Source organism: Pongo abelii, chromosome X, assembly GCF_028885655.2.
Source record: "Pongo abelii isolate AG06213 chromosome X, NHGRI_mPonAbe1-v2.0_pri, whole genome shotgun sequence".
NCBI lineage: Eukaryota > Metazoa > Chordata > Mammalia > Primates > Hominidae > Pongo > Pongo abelii.
Genome location: NC_072008.2, coordinates 91,978,789 through 91,994,637, shown reverse-complemented (window position 1 = coordinate 91,994,637; position 15,849 = coordinate 91,978,789). Strand labels below are relative to the sequence as shown.

Below are 15,849 nucleotides of genomic sequence, written 5' to 3'. Positions count from 1 at the left end.
AATTCATAAAATAATGAAATAAAAAGTCAGTATCTGTTGCCTCCATCTTGTACTGTAATAGAGTTAGGGTACTGAAAATATCATTTTAAAGCTGTCACTACATGAAGAGACTTGTAAGTCATAGAACATTAGGATCAAGTTATTCTCGAGTCACCCAATATATTTCAAATATTACTTTCTAATGTTGCCTAAGATATTGCTGTTGCCTTTTAGTAGAAATGCATTTTACAAAGCTGAATGATATGAGTTTTGACAAAATACTGCAAAATACTATATTAAATAACTTCAGCAGCAAAAATGTGTGAGGTTCAGATAGAGAACATACCCCAAAATGACTTTTGGTTTACAAAGAAATTTAAGTTAAACTTCACTCTATCAACTTTGCAGTAGCAAAATGCTCCATCAATGTAAGACAAACTCCGCTTTTAAATGAAAAACAACTTCTAGCAACCTTACACGGAGGTATCATTACCCAGTTCATTTTTCATACACTGTGCTAGTGTTATTTTCTTCTATTGTACATCAATATTATATATCAATCTAGCGCAAAAGATTCTGTTTTTCTCATTTGATGTTTCAATTTTATAAATGGACTCTCCTCTCCTTCTTTCTACTTGATTCTGGGCCGTAATTTATTTTCTTTAATTCAGTGTTTTACCTTGTTTGCCTTTGCCCTATTTTATGGCTTTCTGACTCTTTTAAGGAATGCTGGAAGCAGAAATATCCTATGTACTTCGAATGTCCTAAAGGATCCCAATATCACTGAAAAATATTCATCGGAGTATATCCAGGCATCAGAGAAAGACACATTATTTTATTGAATAAACTTCATCAAATCTATACTCTCTAAATGCTTTTTTGTGTCCTTCTATTTGTCAGAACTCAAGCCTACTAACTTTATTTAAACACGCCTAATTACTCTTTGTATTTTTCCACTGTAAACATCTCAGTGCTATCTCCATTCTCATGAACACTTTCAGACTGGCTGCCTCCAGAACTAAGCAGCCTGATGCTCCCTCTACTTCCACGTGATGAGCCATATGACTGCCAGCAGTTAACAGTACACTTTGAAAGCCATAAGGTTTAACTAGTTCTGTTCCAAATTTCTTGGTCAGTTCTCACTATCTGAAGCAACTCTTTTCCAACAATCTGACCCAGGCTTGGGAAGCATTAGAGGCCTCTTAGTCCAGTAGTTCTACCTTAAAGGTGAAGATTTGAAAAAAAAAAAAAAAAATGGTTTCACAGCTTATTTCACAAATGGCTTGGTACTATCTATTCCACATGTTATAAAATCCAGGAGGACCATATTCTCCATCCTAACTTTCATCGCAGTTCATAATTTTATGTTGTTGGTATGGTTGTGAATCTCCCCAACTGGAATCTAAGCTCCATGAAAGTAGCATACTTGTCTGGTTTTGTTTGATACTGTATCCTAAGCAGTTCTGATGGTTTCTAGCAGAAAGTAAGATCCAGCAAAAAGTTAATTAAGTCAATTAATTAATATACATAGGAAACAATCTTTCACTGTTTGTACAGTTTCCAAATATTCCTTCAATTACTGTGGTCTCTTTGATCACAAGAACAGAGTGCCAGTTTCATTTAATCATAACATAATTATGTTTTTAAATCTTGAACTTCACAATAATTATAGCAGCTTCAAAACATGATCAACCCAAATCTGACTGTGTACAAGGCTAAAGAAGGCTATGGATAGATCCCATTGTCTTATTCACTTAGAAGCCCTACAAGCTTCAAGATCTGCTTAAGGAATAAAGGCCCCTGCAGTCACACATATGCAGTAACGATATCACTTATTCAGTCATCTAGTAAACAAACATGCACTAGGTACCCATTAAGCATGTGTGTGGTATAATGCTAGGTATCAGTGACACAGAGGGTAAAATGTAACCTCAACGAGGGCAAAGATTTTGGTTTGATTTTTTTCATTGATATATTGTGAGAACCTGGAACAAGTTTTGCCTTTCAGGAGCTTGTGGTCTAGTTATAGAGATGTGTGTTTGCCCTGTTATTTAAAATTTCTGATTGACCCTTTAGTGAGTATGGTTCTGAGATAACTGCTTCCAAACTTGTTTACATTTATCAGTCATCAAATATCACATTCAGATTTCTTTGTTTTTAATTTTGGAACAAAGACTTGGGCCCCAAGAGTAAATTAATTGGAATGAAGTTTGTGAAAGTGCTTTACAGTCAATATACCTATATACAAATATAAGATAGCTTTATTCTATTAGACCTACTGATTCTCCATAGTATGACATTCCTAGACATTCCTGCATTTCATTTTAAAGAACACGAGCCTGACAACATGATGAAAGATTGTGGAGGACTCTGTAAAAAGTCGAGAAGGATCTTTCTTGATATATGATCTTGCCATACTTCTTATCTTTAAGAGCTGTATTAGCATCAGGCAGATATTCACATATTAATCAAGGCAAATAAACATGTGGTGGTTTAACTAGGTAACTGTTATTTGGATGACAATTTAATCAGCATAGGTTGAAAGGTCCATCACTGTAGCATCCTGCTTCTACTAAAATGTTGATTGCATTACTGATCTTAGTAATGCTTTATTTTACAGGGCACAAATAACCATGTAATTACTCTTTAATTGAACGATAATTGTTTCTTCGCAATTATTTGTTTTCAGTTTAATTACAAGGTTATTTGTAGTCTGTAAAATAAAACAGGCCTTTTTACAAAGTTCCCATCCAAATGGCTCTGCCAATATATCACTCATGTACACTGTAAAGGAAAGTTGTTATGGTACAAGGCAAACAACCCCATACAAACTTATTAAATACCTCAGCTAAATCTTGGAGAGATTCAGCTTTATAGAATTCACATTAAGTGTAATATTTATCGGTTATTTAAAGGGAAATTACACCAAATAATCATAATTTCTCTGGGCCCAGGTTATCCTTTAACATAATTTATCCTCATATGATTTCCCCTTCATTCTGTAAACTTCTTTAGAAGAAATGAAATACTCACCCAGCTTCCTGAGATTGAAAAATAAACCAACTTAAAATATATATTAACAGTACTTCATATTTCTGCAGTTGAAGTGGATTACCATCAGAGCATTACCTTGAGGTTTACAAACTTTGTAGAGTTGGCAATTCCCTAAGAGAGAATTTCAGCAGGTCTTCTAGTGTCAATAAGATAGGACACATTCTGTGATATATCTATTCCAAGTTGAGCAATAGACAAAGTAGCTCATACATCATTCATTAAGATTACTAAATTTGACCGTTGAATTTATTTTTATTTCATGTCATCAGCTATTTGTGAATCAAGGAGTAAGCAACTGAGTAAGAAGAGTGATTTTTGTTGTTCCAAAGAAAAAATCCAGTTAATTAATTAATTATGTCATAAGCCTTAAAGATATTTAATACAAATCATACGAGCAGTCCTTGATTTAATAAGGAATCACAGGTTATGTCATCCCTTCAATGAAAGCTTGTCTTCCTACTTCTTAAAGAAACACTTATAACATCCCAGGACAGTCTGTGAAAACTGCTGCAAATATAGTGGTAGTTAAGGGTGGTATTAGCAGCAACTTGTAAAAACCACTGCAATTGAATTCCTGAAGTGAAAGCCATTACCAATGACCTGGGATTTACTTTTCAGAGTTATCTCTGATTTAATATCACATATTTAATTTAAATATCACTGATATTTAAAATCCCTTGAGATGGTACCTGAATGTATCACTGTTTAGCGTACATTAGAAGCCAGAAAAGCAAAAATGACATTAGCTTTGAAGGCGTTGTTTACCTGACTATGAAAGTGCTGCTCTGAGTTTCAATGTGCATGTTATGTTAAATAAGAATCTCTTTATTTTGCCAGAACAGTAAGACTTCCAATTGCTGTGTGGATTAATAATAATCTCTTAGGTCTGACATTTATTACAACATTTCAAGGATGCCAGTGGTAGCTAAACTCTACCTGACCTTCCAGTGTTTATGAAGAGAAACAAACTCTGACCTCACAGCAACCTGAATCCATCTTTTCTGTGCTGGCAAACAGATCACTTGCCTAACTATTGCACTGGATTGAATTTCCAACTAGATCAAAGGCAGAAGCAACCAATTCAGCAACCAGGAAGAAGTCATCCATGCAAAATGGGCAATTAACATTAATCATATATTAAATTGTTCAAGCTGATAACTGGAACCTGATCACTATGGTAACTCTCATAAAATGGTGCTTATGTTAAACTGGGCATCAATCAGCTCTTGGTTCATGGGAACTTAAAGTATGGTTTATCCTGTCTTCAGGAGTGATCAATACAAAGAATTAAAAAACACACCAGAGAGAAGATCATTTAGATTCTATTAGCATTTTCTACCCTTTTCAGATCTTATACGCATATCCCAAACTTAAGCGTAGATATATTAAAAGCATCAACACCAGCATTTCATTAGTATCAGGCAAGTTAAGGAAATTAACATAAGATTGTTGAGGCGGATGAAGGAAAACCTCCACTTGTCAATGGGTCATGCATGAAAATGTTAAGGCTCATGTAGAACAACCCGTGTTTATGTATTAATCTTATAATTATAATAAGTTGAATTATTTATAGCTATGTTTTAAAATGGTGATGCTTCTTTCTCACACTAATGCTGAATTTCTGTTTCTTTTCCTTCAAAAACAAAAGAAATCTGATGGCATAGACAACGTATGGGTTGACTACACACTTGACAGGAAGTATAACTGTGAAGCTATTTTATACTTCATTTATTTGATTCTGTTCCCTGTTTAAATGAAATGTGCTCTAAATCTGGTGTTAGCACCTTTAAACAAGTTTACTTTTTGTCCTAAATTCACTGAATTCTAATAAAGACCTTCATATAATTAACAATGATTTTATAACATAAATGCTAGTGTATGACTTGAATTATTAGCAACCTTTTCTCTTTCTGCTTGTGTAATTCCTGTTAACATCAGTAGAATCAATGCACCTTAGTAAATCTTTTTTTTTTTTTTTTTTTTTTTTTTTGACACAGAGTCTCACTCTGTCACCCAGGCTGGAGTGCAGTGGTGCAATCTCAGCCCACTGCAACCTCTTCCTCCCGGGTTCAAGCGATTCTTGTGTCTCAGCCTCCCAAGTAGCTGGGACTATAGGCGTGCCCCACCATGCCCGACTAATTTTTTGTATTTTTAGTAGAGACGGGGTTTTGCCATGTTGGCCAGGCTGGTCTCAAACTCCTGGCCTCAAGTGATCTGCCTGCCTCGGCCTCCCAAAATGCTGGGATAACAGGTGAGAGTCACTTCGCCGGGCTGCACATTAGTAAATCTTAGAGTGAATCAAATTAAATAAATATTTCCCCTTCTATTGTGTATCATATCACTGTCAGACACAATGTTTGTAAAACAAAGTTATTCTTGAGTTTACAAAGTATCACTGTGGAAAACTTACGATGAATGGATAAGAAATTAACATTCACATTTGGACACATTCCACTGGTGCCTTACATTCTGCATATTCTTCCCTCAAATCCCATTTTCCACTCTTCTGTTCTGTCAGCAATATAGGAATGCTCTCAGTTGCCAAAACTATAAACTTCTCTCCTTGTCCTCTCCTTTCATTTAGGGTCTTCAATATTTTTGTTCCATCATAATATGTGTTGCAATATTTCACTTCTCTCCATTTTTTACTTCTGACACTCTAATTCAAGCCTTCATCCCTTCATCCCTAGTTATTTGTAACAGGTTGCCTCACTGTGTTCCAATCCATTCTAAATAAACTGCAATGAATTTTGACGAAATACCCCTTTCATTATGTCATATTTTGCTCCAGAACCTTCAATATTTCTGACTGCATACAAAATAAAGTCTAAATACTTTAGTCTGGTAACCTGCTCCAATATATCTTTCTTGCCTTTTCTCCAATTACTACTTAAATGAGTCCTCCACTCCAGCTAAACTAGTGAATTTACTACATGCTAACCGTAGTATTTAACCACAGAAGAAACATCTTAAGGTATTAGGTTTCCTGGGGCCATGTTTTGTTAAGCTCCACTGCCTTGGGAAGGCTTCTGTGTAATTTGCTGTAACTGCCGCTGGTTTTTTTTTTTTTTTTTTTTTGAAAGGTCACTGACTTTTCCTTTGTGTCATCAAACAGACTTTCTTTAATGGTTATTGCAAAGGACATGTTAATAGCAGCAAGAAGGATACTATTGCAACTAGCCAAAATAATGTTTTCCATGCCTGATAAATGAAGTCTCATCAATAATCATCAGCCTGTAATATTGTCAGTCTATAATCTCATGATAACCTCAACATTTAGCATTTCAAGTTTGAATGGCAATCAGAAAATGCAGCAGCATGGCGTTAATATTACAATTTAGGATATCTTAGGAACTTGAGCAAGTCCATCAGAAAGCTGATCACTATTAACCTGCCTGCATTAATCTCTATGGATAGTGATACAGCCTGGAAGCACACATTCAATCAATAAACTCAGAAGCCAGTTTCCTTGCTGACTTAAACTTCTTTTAAACTTTTGCTCTTCATGGATAAATATTAGCAACTAATCTTAAAATAAAAGTACCTTGAACAATCGTAGATATTCAAGGTAGTGCAGTGGAAAGCACTTAAAGTGAAATCTGAGTTCTAATCCCAGTTGCAGTAGGTAGAATTCCAAAATTGTCTCCATGACAAGATTTCCAGCCCTACTTAATAGAATTGTGAATATCATGAGCTATCATGCCCAAGATTATGTTACATTACACAGCAAGAGAAATTCTGCCAATGTGATTAAAATAACAAATCAGTTGACTCTGAGTTAATAAAAAATGAGATTGTCCAGGTGAGCCAATCTAATCATGTGAGCCCTTTAAAAGTGGAAAGGAGAGCCAGGTGTGGTGGTTCATGCCTATGATCCCAGCACTCTGGGAGGCTGAGGAAGGAGGATCACTTGAGGCCAGGAGTTTGAGACCAGCCTGTGCAACATAGCAAGACAGCCATCTCTACAAAAAATTAAAAGATTAGCTGAGCATCATGTCACACACCTGTAGTCCTTGCTACTCAGGAGGCTGAGGCAGAAGGATCACTTGAGCCTAGGAGTTTGAGGTTGCAATGAGCTATGATCGTGCCACTGCACTCCAGCCTGGGTGAGACAGCAACATACTGTCTCAAAAATAATAAGCAAATAAAATAAAGTGCAAAGAAAAACAAAGAACATACCACTACTGGTTTGAAGATGGAAGGGGCCACAACAAGGAATGCAAATGACTTTAGTAAGCCAAACTCAGCCCTGTACTGACAGCCAGTAAGGAAACAGCAACATAAGCCCTACAATCATAATGAATTAAATTCTGCCAAAAATTTCAATGAGCTTTTGAGACAGTTATTCCCTGCAGAGCTTCCAATATGAGCCCAGCCTTGCTACCACGTTGATTTCAGCCTTGTCAGACTCTAGAAGAAAACCCAGTCAAGCCCATCCAGACTTTTAACATACAGAACTGCAAGGTAATAAATGGGTGTTATTTTCAGTTGCTGTCCGTCACAATTGGTTGTATAGCAACAGAAATCTAATATACTAGTTTTGCCATATTGAGCTGTGTGACCTCAGGCAAATCACATCACTATTCTAGAAGTTTTTTACCACATTAGGATTGGAGATGTAAACTTAATAATCTACGAATTTGATCATTATAACCATGTTATAGTTCAGGTCAAATGCAGATAATTCATTAACTTCAAAATATATTTCATATTTTCACTTTCTAATCTGTCTGTTTTAATTTCTATTTTAAGTTACATTAAGTTGCAGGATTGGTCCTATGGAAAATTGAAAGATAAATAAATAAAACACACAGTTTGTGCATAATGCCATAGCATTTTCTCCAACTGATACATGCGTGTAATTAGTCAATATATCTGAACACTGGTTTCAAGGTTACAAGTGCTAAACAACTTAAAAAGGAAGGGAATCCTGACACATGCCACAACATAGATGAAACTTTTGGGCATCATGCTAAGTGAAATAGTGAAGTCACAATAAGACAAATACCATATGATTTCACTTACATGAAGTATCTAAAGTAGTCAAATTCATGGAACCAAAAAGTAAGAATGTGGTTGCCAAGGGTTGAAAAGAGGGGAAGATGGGGAGTTGTTGTTCAATGGGTATAGAATTTCAGTTTTGCAAGATGAAAAAGTTCCAGTGGTCTGCAGCACAACAGTGTGAATATAGTTAACACTACCGAGCTGTACAATTAAAAATAGCTAAGAAGATACATTTTACCGCAGTTTTTTAAAAGTTATATACATTTATAAGACAGTATTGTTGCTATGTTTGCAGTTACTAATAGATTTACATTTTCCACTGAAATCATTTTGAATGTCAAAGGAAAAAAAATCTAGAGGGATACATCATGAAGTTTACATACTGCAAAACTTGCCTCACCTGAATACTAGAATTACCAACACTCCCAACTATCTCTTACATCTATAACACACACTTAATTTACACCTTGAGACGTCCTTACTTCTAAGGCAGGATTAAAGAGTTCAAGCTTTGCATTTTAATTTCACAACTGTAATTTTTCTTAATATAACTGCAATATATTTTCATGTTTATATGCAGATTTGTTTCTCATTATTTTCCCTTCCCCATTCCTTACTTTGACAGGAAAACATTTGTGAGGCATCTCTCCCCCCAAAATCTTTGCCCCACACTTCTTTCCTTTTTCAAGCTAATAAAGACGATTTTCATCAAGGACAGAATAGATTATAGCAGTTGACTGGGAAATAGAGAAGTAAATCATAATTTTCTTTGTTGTTCATAACTGTATTATTATGGATAAATTGCTAGACTTTAATAAATGAGCATGAAGATCTTTAAAGTTGCCATGGCAGTGGACATGCTCATGAGCAATTAGATGTCATAAGAAGAAAAAGTTCCAGAGTTCTGTTGTACAACAACATGAATATTGTTAACACAAGTGAAGTATACACTTAAAAACAGTTAAGATGGTACATTTTATGTTTTGTGTATTTTACGGAAATTTTAAAATAAATAAATAAATAAATAAGATCTATTTTTTTCCCTCCCTCACTTTGAACTTGAAGCCAGGTAAATTTGGGTAGATTCAAATATCACAAGTAAATCTTAAGACAATTGATTCCAGGAAACTGGATACAGACTAATACACCTAAAAAGTAATTTTTCTTTCTAAATTATAGTTTCCAGGAGGTAGCACAATACAACAAACCAGAAATAAACTGTGGACTCAAAAACGCTGTTTGAATTTACCTATGCCATTGATTCAGTTTGTGGCCCTGAGAAACTCAACCTCTATGCTTCAGTTTCATCTGCTATTTGGTACCAAAATGATTTGACTCAAAGAATTATGAGGAATTGGCAGCTCCTCTCTCTAAAATCCTTCATAATGTAATAATGTACAAAAGGAAAAAAGAAACAACCAACATGTGAACATCTTTGAGCAAAATTTTCCAATTTAAATGAATAGTCATCTGATATAATAGTGGTAGCACTATACAATCACTTTGATCATGTTTCTATAAGGATGTCTCTGAAGTTATATTTTCCCCTTTTTTAACTTTTCCTAGTCAACAGCAGTATCACTTTCAGTTACTCAATTTGTTAAAATCTCCTTTTCTCTCACTATTTTAAGTAAATAAACCTACCAAGATCCAACAGCTGACAAAGATTATTTTCCTATTTCCTTCTGGCTTCCAATGACTCAATATAAATAAACCCTTTCTATAAAAGACAACCTTTTCCTAAAAGTGTGATATTTCCCCCCATACCTATAACATATCTTTTGTTTAACCATAGAAAGAATAAAACAATACCATTTGCTTATTTAAGATTCTGCTTTTTTGCATTCCCTTATGAGTACTTTTGACTCACCATGGAATGTTTTGCAATATTCTGAAGCAAAATGAAATCAACAGTGGCCATGACCATTGTGGATCTGCATTTCATGTGAGAGTCCCTTTGATACTACTAATGATAATTTGAATATATAGTTCCTACCTAACAACGAGACAATGTTGCAAAAAGGCAATGTATTCCAAGTAACTAAAAGCTGACTTCTATACAAAAATATGCATGAAATCAAATTCCACTAGTTAATACATTAGTTAACTTTAGATTCAAATCCTGTTCAGATGTACAGGCCTATAAGGATAGGATGGGTATGTTCCTGATGACTAAACCCATAGTTTAGTGATCAGTTCAGTTCAGGATTAGAAACATATCCTGATACAGCTCAAATTGTAAAACCGTAGCTTTACTGTCAGTAAATGTGTTCACTGTGTAAAACACCCTTACATTCACGGTTTAATGCCTAAAACCACAACATTTATCCTTAAATATGGGTAAGGGAAGAGAATAGAAAACATATTAAAAACCTCTTTGAAATTTACATGAGGGAATTCTATTTTTTAAATGAGAAATGAGACTATGTGTGTATTGTGTGTTTTTGCTTTTATTTTGTGTCATGACTTTAGACCATTGCTCTTATATTAGTATTACTATAATTACTGTTTTAGAAAATAATTTCTGTGACAGAATCCCCTAGTGTATGTCAGAGGTGTCCAATCTTTTGGCTTCCCTAGGCCACTTGGAAGAATTGACTTGGGCTACACATAAAATACATTAATACTAACGACAGCCGATGAGAAAAAAAAATCTCATAATGTTTTAAGAAAGTGTACAAATTTGTGTTGGATCACATTCAAAGCTGTTCTGGCCACATGCGGCCCCTGGGCTGTGGGTTGGACAAGCTCGGTGTATGTATTTGTTGTCTTTGGACTTTCTCCTTCTGGGAATTATCTATTTTCTGCTTTGAGGGAATGCTATTTTTTGGCACAAAAGGCTAGAAGATCACAAATATGCTATTAAATAACATTCCCTGAAGGCAAGAGAAGATAAAAACACACCTTTATATCCTGAAATGAAAAGTAGTCATCAGTGAAGACTTTTTCTAAGACAAATTCAATGAACATGTTCCTATTACATAATTGTTAAATAGAATTTAAAGGCCAGTCTTCAGTAGAAAAAAAAAATCTGTTGATTGTTTCTCTTTTTGTAGAATAAATAATATTTCTCAAGGTGAAAACCACTGAAGATTTAAAGTTCTAAAATATTTTGGGCAACTGAAGTCCATCAATGGGGTAGGCTAAACAATGAAACCTCCACTTCATGAGAGAACTTGTGATAACCTTCACCCTAACACCCTTTCCAGCTCCAGGCATTTCCTGCAGGTGCACAGCACTTTCATCCTTTTAGGCATTTTATCAACTTAAATTATTTAATGTCAGCACCATGGTAAAGTGAGCAGTTTGTCCTACTCTACCTGTTGTAAACAATTAAATTAAGTAAGATATAGCTACTTGTCCAGACTCTTAAGTTTACTGTTAGTAGGGACTGTATCTTACCATGTGAGTATTCCTTGATTGTGTCTAACATAGTTCTTGGTTCAAAGGAAGGAAAGAAAGAAGGAAGGAAGGAAGGAGGGATTATTCAAAATGTTTTGCCAGGATACTTTGTACTGTGCTATTGTAAGCACTTTTGTGAGTTTTCTTTGGAGTTTTGGAGGTAGAAATAAGATCCAAATATATTGATTTTTTTCATCAACCCCGCTCTAACTGGTTTAAAATACCAAAATTAACAGGTGGCAGGGTTACCAGTTAGCACAACAGGAGACAAGCACACTGAATATTTTTACAATCTAAATTTAGAAGGGGAGAGTTTTTGAAAATTGGCAGAATATAAAAACTAAAAAATGTTTTCCTTTAGTTTTCTATTTAGATGAAAGGATTGTTTTTGCTTCAGATGCATTTGGTCGGAAAAGCCATACACAAGTTCAGTTTGAAAAGTGGGGAAGCAAGGTCAGTTGTTAGCAAGGTCCGCAAGGTAACACAGTTTCTATTCAATTCTCAATTCTTTAATTCTCTTAATATTCACAGGAAAATTAATCATTTCAAATACGCTTCAAAGTAACTGAGGAAAGGAAGGGGTTTTGCATTTTCCTAAACCCTTGCTGAGAGGCTATTGTAATCCTTTATCTTCCTGTCTTCCAGAAAGTTAATGGCTGTGTTTAACTTAAATTATCCATTTATCCTTCAGATATAACATATTATGAGATGTTTTTCAATTAATATTAGCCATGAAAGAGTGTAAACTCTTTGACAGCTTCCTTTAAATTTTTGCAGTTACATGAGCATTTCACCAAAACCCTGCTTCAAAACTGCACACGTTATAATTTTTTTTTATTATTATACTTTAGGTTTTAACATTAAATACAACAGGATTTCACCTTGGGCCTCCTGCCAAGAATAATCATTTTAAATCTTTTTATACTTTCATAAAAGGATAATTATGAATATAAAAGTGGCAGCAAAGGAAAGGTGTTAAGCAAGCATTTAGAATAATCTTTTCCATTTGAATACAAGAAGGCTGATGAAGAAGATAATTAGGTGGGGGAAGACAAATCAATTTATTTTGGTGAGAAGCAACATGTCAAGTGCAAAGCATGACACATCAAACCGATGGTGTCATAGATCTGTCTCATCATCCCAAGCACAATCTGCCTCCCTTTGTGTTGGAAGGATAGAAAAGCTCACAAATATGCCTCATTGGTATTTATTGGTGAAAAGTCGGCAATGAAATAAACATGCAAAAGGTTACTTACTGCTTGTACTCTCCTTGAGTTGAGGCTATCTAACAACTTATCAACTATATTTTCCCTAAGGATAAATAGTATGGTCATTAAATTTGTCTTTTGTTATAACCTGAAAGCATATAGTCTAATCTTAGAGTAGCTTCCTCCACACTCCAGGTGCTTCCCTTTTGCTAATTAAACATTAATATTGTGCAATTGTTGGTGCTCTAAAATTGGTGATTAATCACCTTCAAGAGGACCACAGAAAGTCAAGTAAGTTGTGTTCCAGATAAATTACAATGAATACAAGATCTTTCTGTCCTCTGAAACATTACACCAGAAGCTTACTGTTTATTTTTCAGGATTCTACTTTAAATGACATTTTTTTTACAGTTTTATTTCTTGAAGGAGTGAGTAGGCGTGTGGGATACAGATAGAAGATGTTCCTTAGGGAAGTATGTCATATTATTTAGAACCTAAAGTCAAAGGCAAAGGCATAGAGATTTTTCTCAAATCTTGCTATGTATGAATTATTAGGGAATTCCTTCTCTTTTGTTTTGTTCTTTTCCCCTGAAACGCACTGATTACGGTTAGGGTTTACATCCTCCTATGAACAAAATGTTATAATTCAAATGCCTTTAATAGGCGAAGAAATAGTGATCTACTACCAAACCAGTGTATATTGGATTTAAAGAGAATGTAGACAAAAACATAAAATTCAGGGGTCAAATGTATGAGTGCACATATATGTATATAAACTGAAAATCAAGACTCAACTGAAATAAAAAAAAGATCCCAAATTGGACCTCAAGTTTTGTTGTTTGTGCTCTGAAAACAATGATGTGATAAAACCAGCTTGTATCCACTTGCAGGCACCAATTGTGTGCATCAATTCCCAACTTCACATTGAGGACCTCATGTTGGTAGCTTGAAATTGGCCATGGCGGCAGTATTCACACCACAGAAATCAGCAAATCCTATCACAGCTCCATCCCACCCCTTCCTGCTCCACCCCCAGCCAGTTGTTAAACATTTACCAGCACATGATTGCCCGAAAGGAAAGCACTGTGGTAATATTTTCTAAATCAAATAATTCTTTTTGAGCTTGTCATTTTCATTTTTTATGTAATTGAAGATAAAACCATTACAATTGCAATGAAAAATCATGAAGGAAGACATGATAATGTATCTGATTTTGGCAAAATTTAACTATGAAAAACATGTCTATGTACTAAAACACGTGAAAAGCCATTTTTCTTAACATTTAGCAGTTGTGAAAATGAGCATAGATGCATGAGAGTATTACAACAGATTTGGGAGTCGCATTATTATATCTGTGATCTTGGGTAAATTATCTAGCCCCTCTGAATACCATCCCTCTATAATTATAAGCTGAAGATATTAGGCTAAATGACCTCCTCTATGCCTTGTAGTTTAATATTACAGGATTTTTGTGATCATACCATGGAACATTTCACTTGCCTCCATACTGATCAGTTTTTCCTATCTTTTTTTGGAGCAGGCGGGAATACCAATTGGAATGATTGGAATGGGTTATGGGAACTTAATAGCAACTCTTATCCCTTAGGGGTCTCAGTTCTGCCATTTACCTTCCTACATTATCAGGAATTCTCTTTCTGTACGTTATCTGTCCAGAAATGTCAATGAATAGCATGCTAAACCAGTTGCACTTCAAGCAACAATTTCCTTATTTCCATTGAAGATAGACAGCTTCAAATCCAAAGTTGTTTTTATATAACGTTGGCAGGAACTTTCAAAATAAGTAAAGTACCTATGCATATGTTGGTAGCTAATGCACAATGTTGCCAGACATAACTTGTGATATGATGAAAATATTTAAAATGCTGATTATTTTTAAAGGTCTCTAAGTACACGGGTAAAAGAAATACAAAGCAGCTAAGTAATCAGCTTCTATAACCAGAAACAATATTTAAAATAATATACAAATCAAAACATTCTAGATTAAGAGCAACAAAGACAAAACTTATCTTACTTAAATCAGAATAAAAAATCATGCACTTTTGAGAGAAGTGCTATTCAACAAGCAGGCAAAAAATAAATATTCAAGTGCTGAAGGGAAAATATGGCACATGAGTAAAATGGTTTAGGTCATCTTTACATAATTTGATGTTTCATTAAAATTTATGGCAATTCATAACTATAAGCCAGGTAGGAGTCTTTGAAAGATTTACTTAAATTTAAAGATTCAAAGTAAAAACATAAAGTCAAAGACGACTCTTCAGTAACTGCTCGTTTCCTAAACAAGAACAATTCTGAGGAATGATTCACAGCAAGTGTGTTTCCACATCGGAAGGTACAGATAACGTGATGTGCAGAAACAGAATGCCTTTCCAAAACATGAACATGCTAATAATGCATCTATGCCAGGAACATAACTGTCAATGTTCTTATAAATCATCTACCTGTGATGTAAAATATTTGCAAATATTACTCTTCAGCCATATGCTAAATCTATGGTCACTTAATTTTATTTGCCTGTTTAGTGAGGATGGTGTATAAAAGAATTAGTTGATTATATTTCTGAAGATGGGTTTATGTATTAAAGAATTAGTTTATCACATTTCTTTTTTTATTTCTATTTTTAATACATGATATGCTTAAGGCAACAAATTACTTCTTTTAAAAAAATAGGCCTAAGTCCCTTCCATAAATCTAGAAGTACTCAGACATTTCATTTATTTAGTCAGTCAGTGAGTGAATACTGAATGCATTGATAAGAAAAAATTAAAAAGACATCCTCTCTCTGCACAGAGTAATGGTAATTTTTTTCCTCCTTGACCTCTTCTTCTTCATTCCCCACTGTCTACTATAGTTTGGTTGTGCATAATTGACTTTTTTTTTTTTTGAAAGAGAGTTTCACTCTGTTCCCTAGGCTGGAGTGCAGTGGCACGATCTCAGCTCTCTGCAACCCCTACCTCCTGGGTTCAAGCAATTCTCGTGCCTCAGCCTCCCGAGTAGCTGGGACTACAGACATGTGCCACCATGCCTGGCTAATTTTTGTATTTTTAGTAGACATGGGGTTTTGCTATGTTGGCCAAGTTGGTCTTGAACTCCTGGCCTCAAGTGACCTGCCCACCTCAGCCTCCCAAAGTGCTGAGATTACAGACGTGAGCCACCATGCCTGGCCAGTATAATTGACTTC

General features: G+C 34.8%; 1 protein-coding gene across 6 annotated transcripts in view; it reads right to left on the bottom strand.

Annotated features, from left to right (window-relative positions):
• DACH2 (dachshund family transcription factor 2) overlaps positions 1 to 15,849 on the bottom strand; it is a 672,286-nt gene that overhangs the window by 315,805 nt on the left and 340,632 nt on the right. The window lies entirely within an intron of this gene.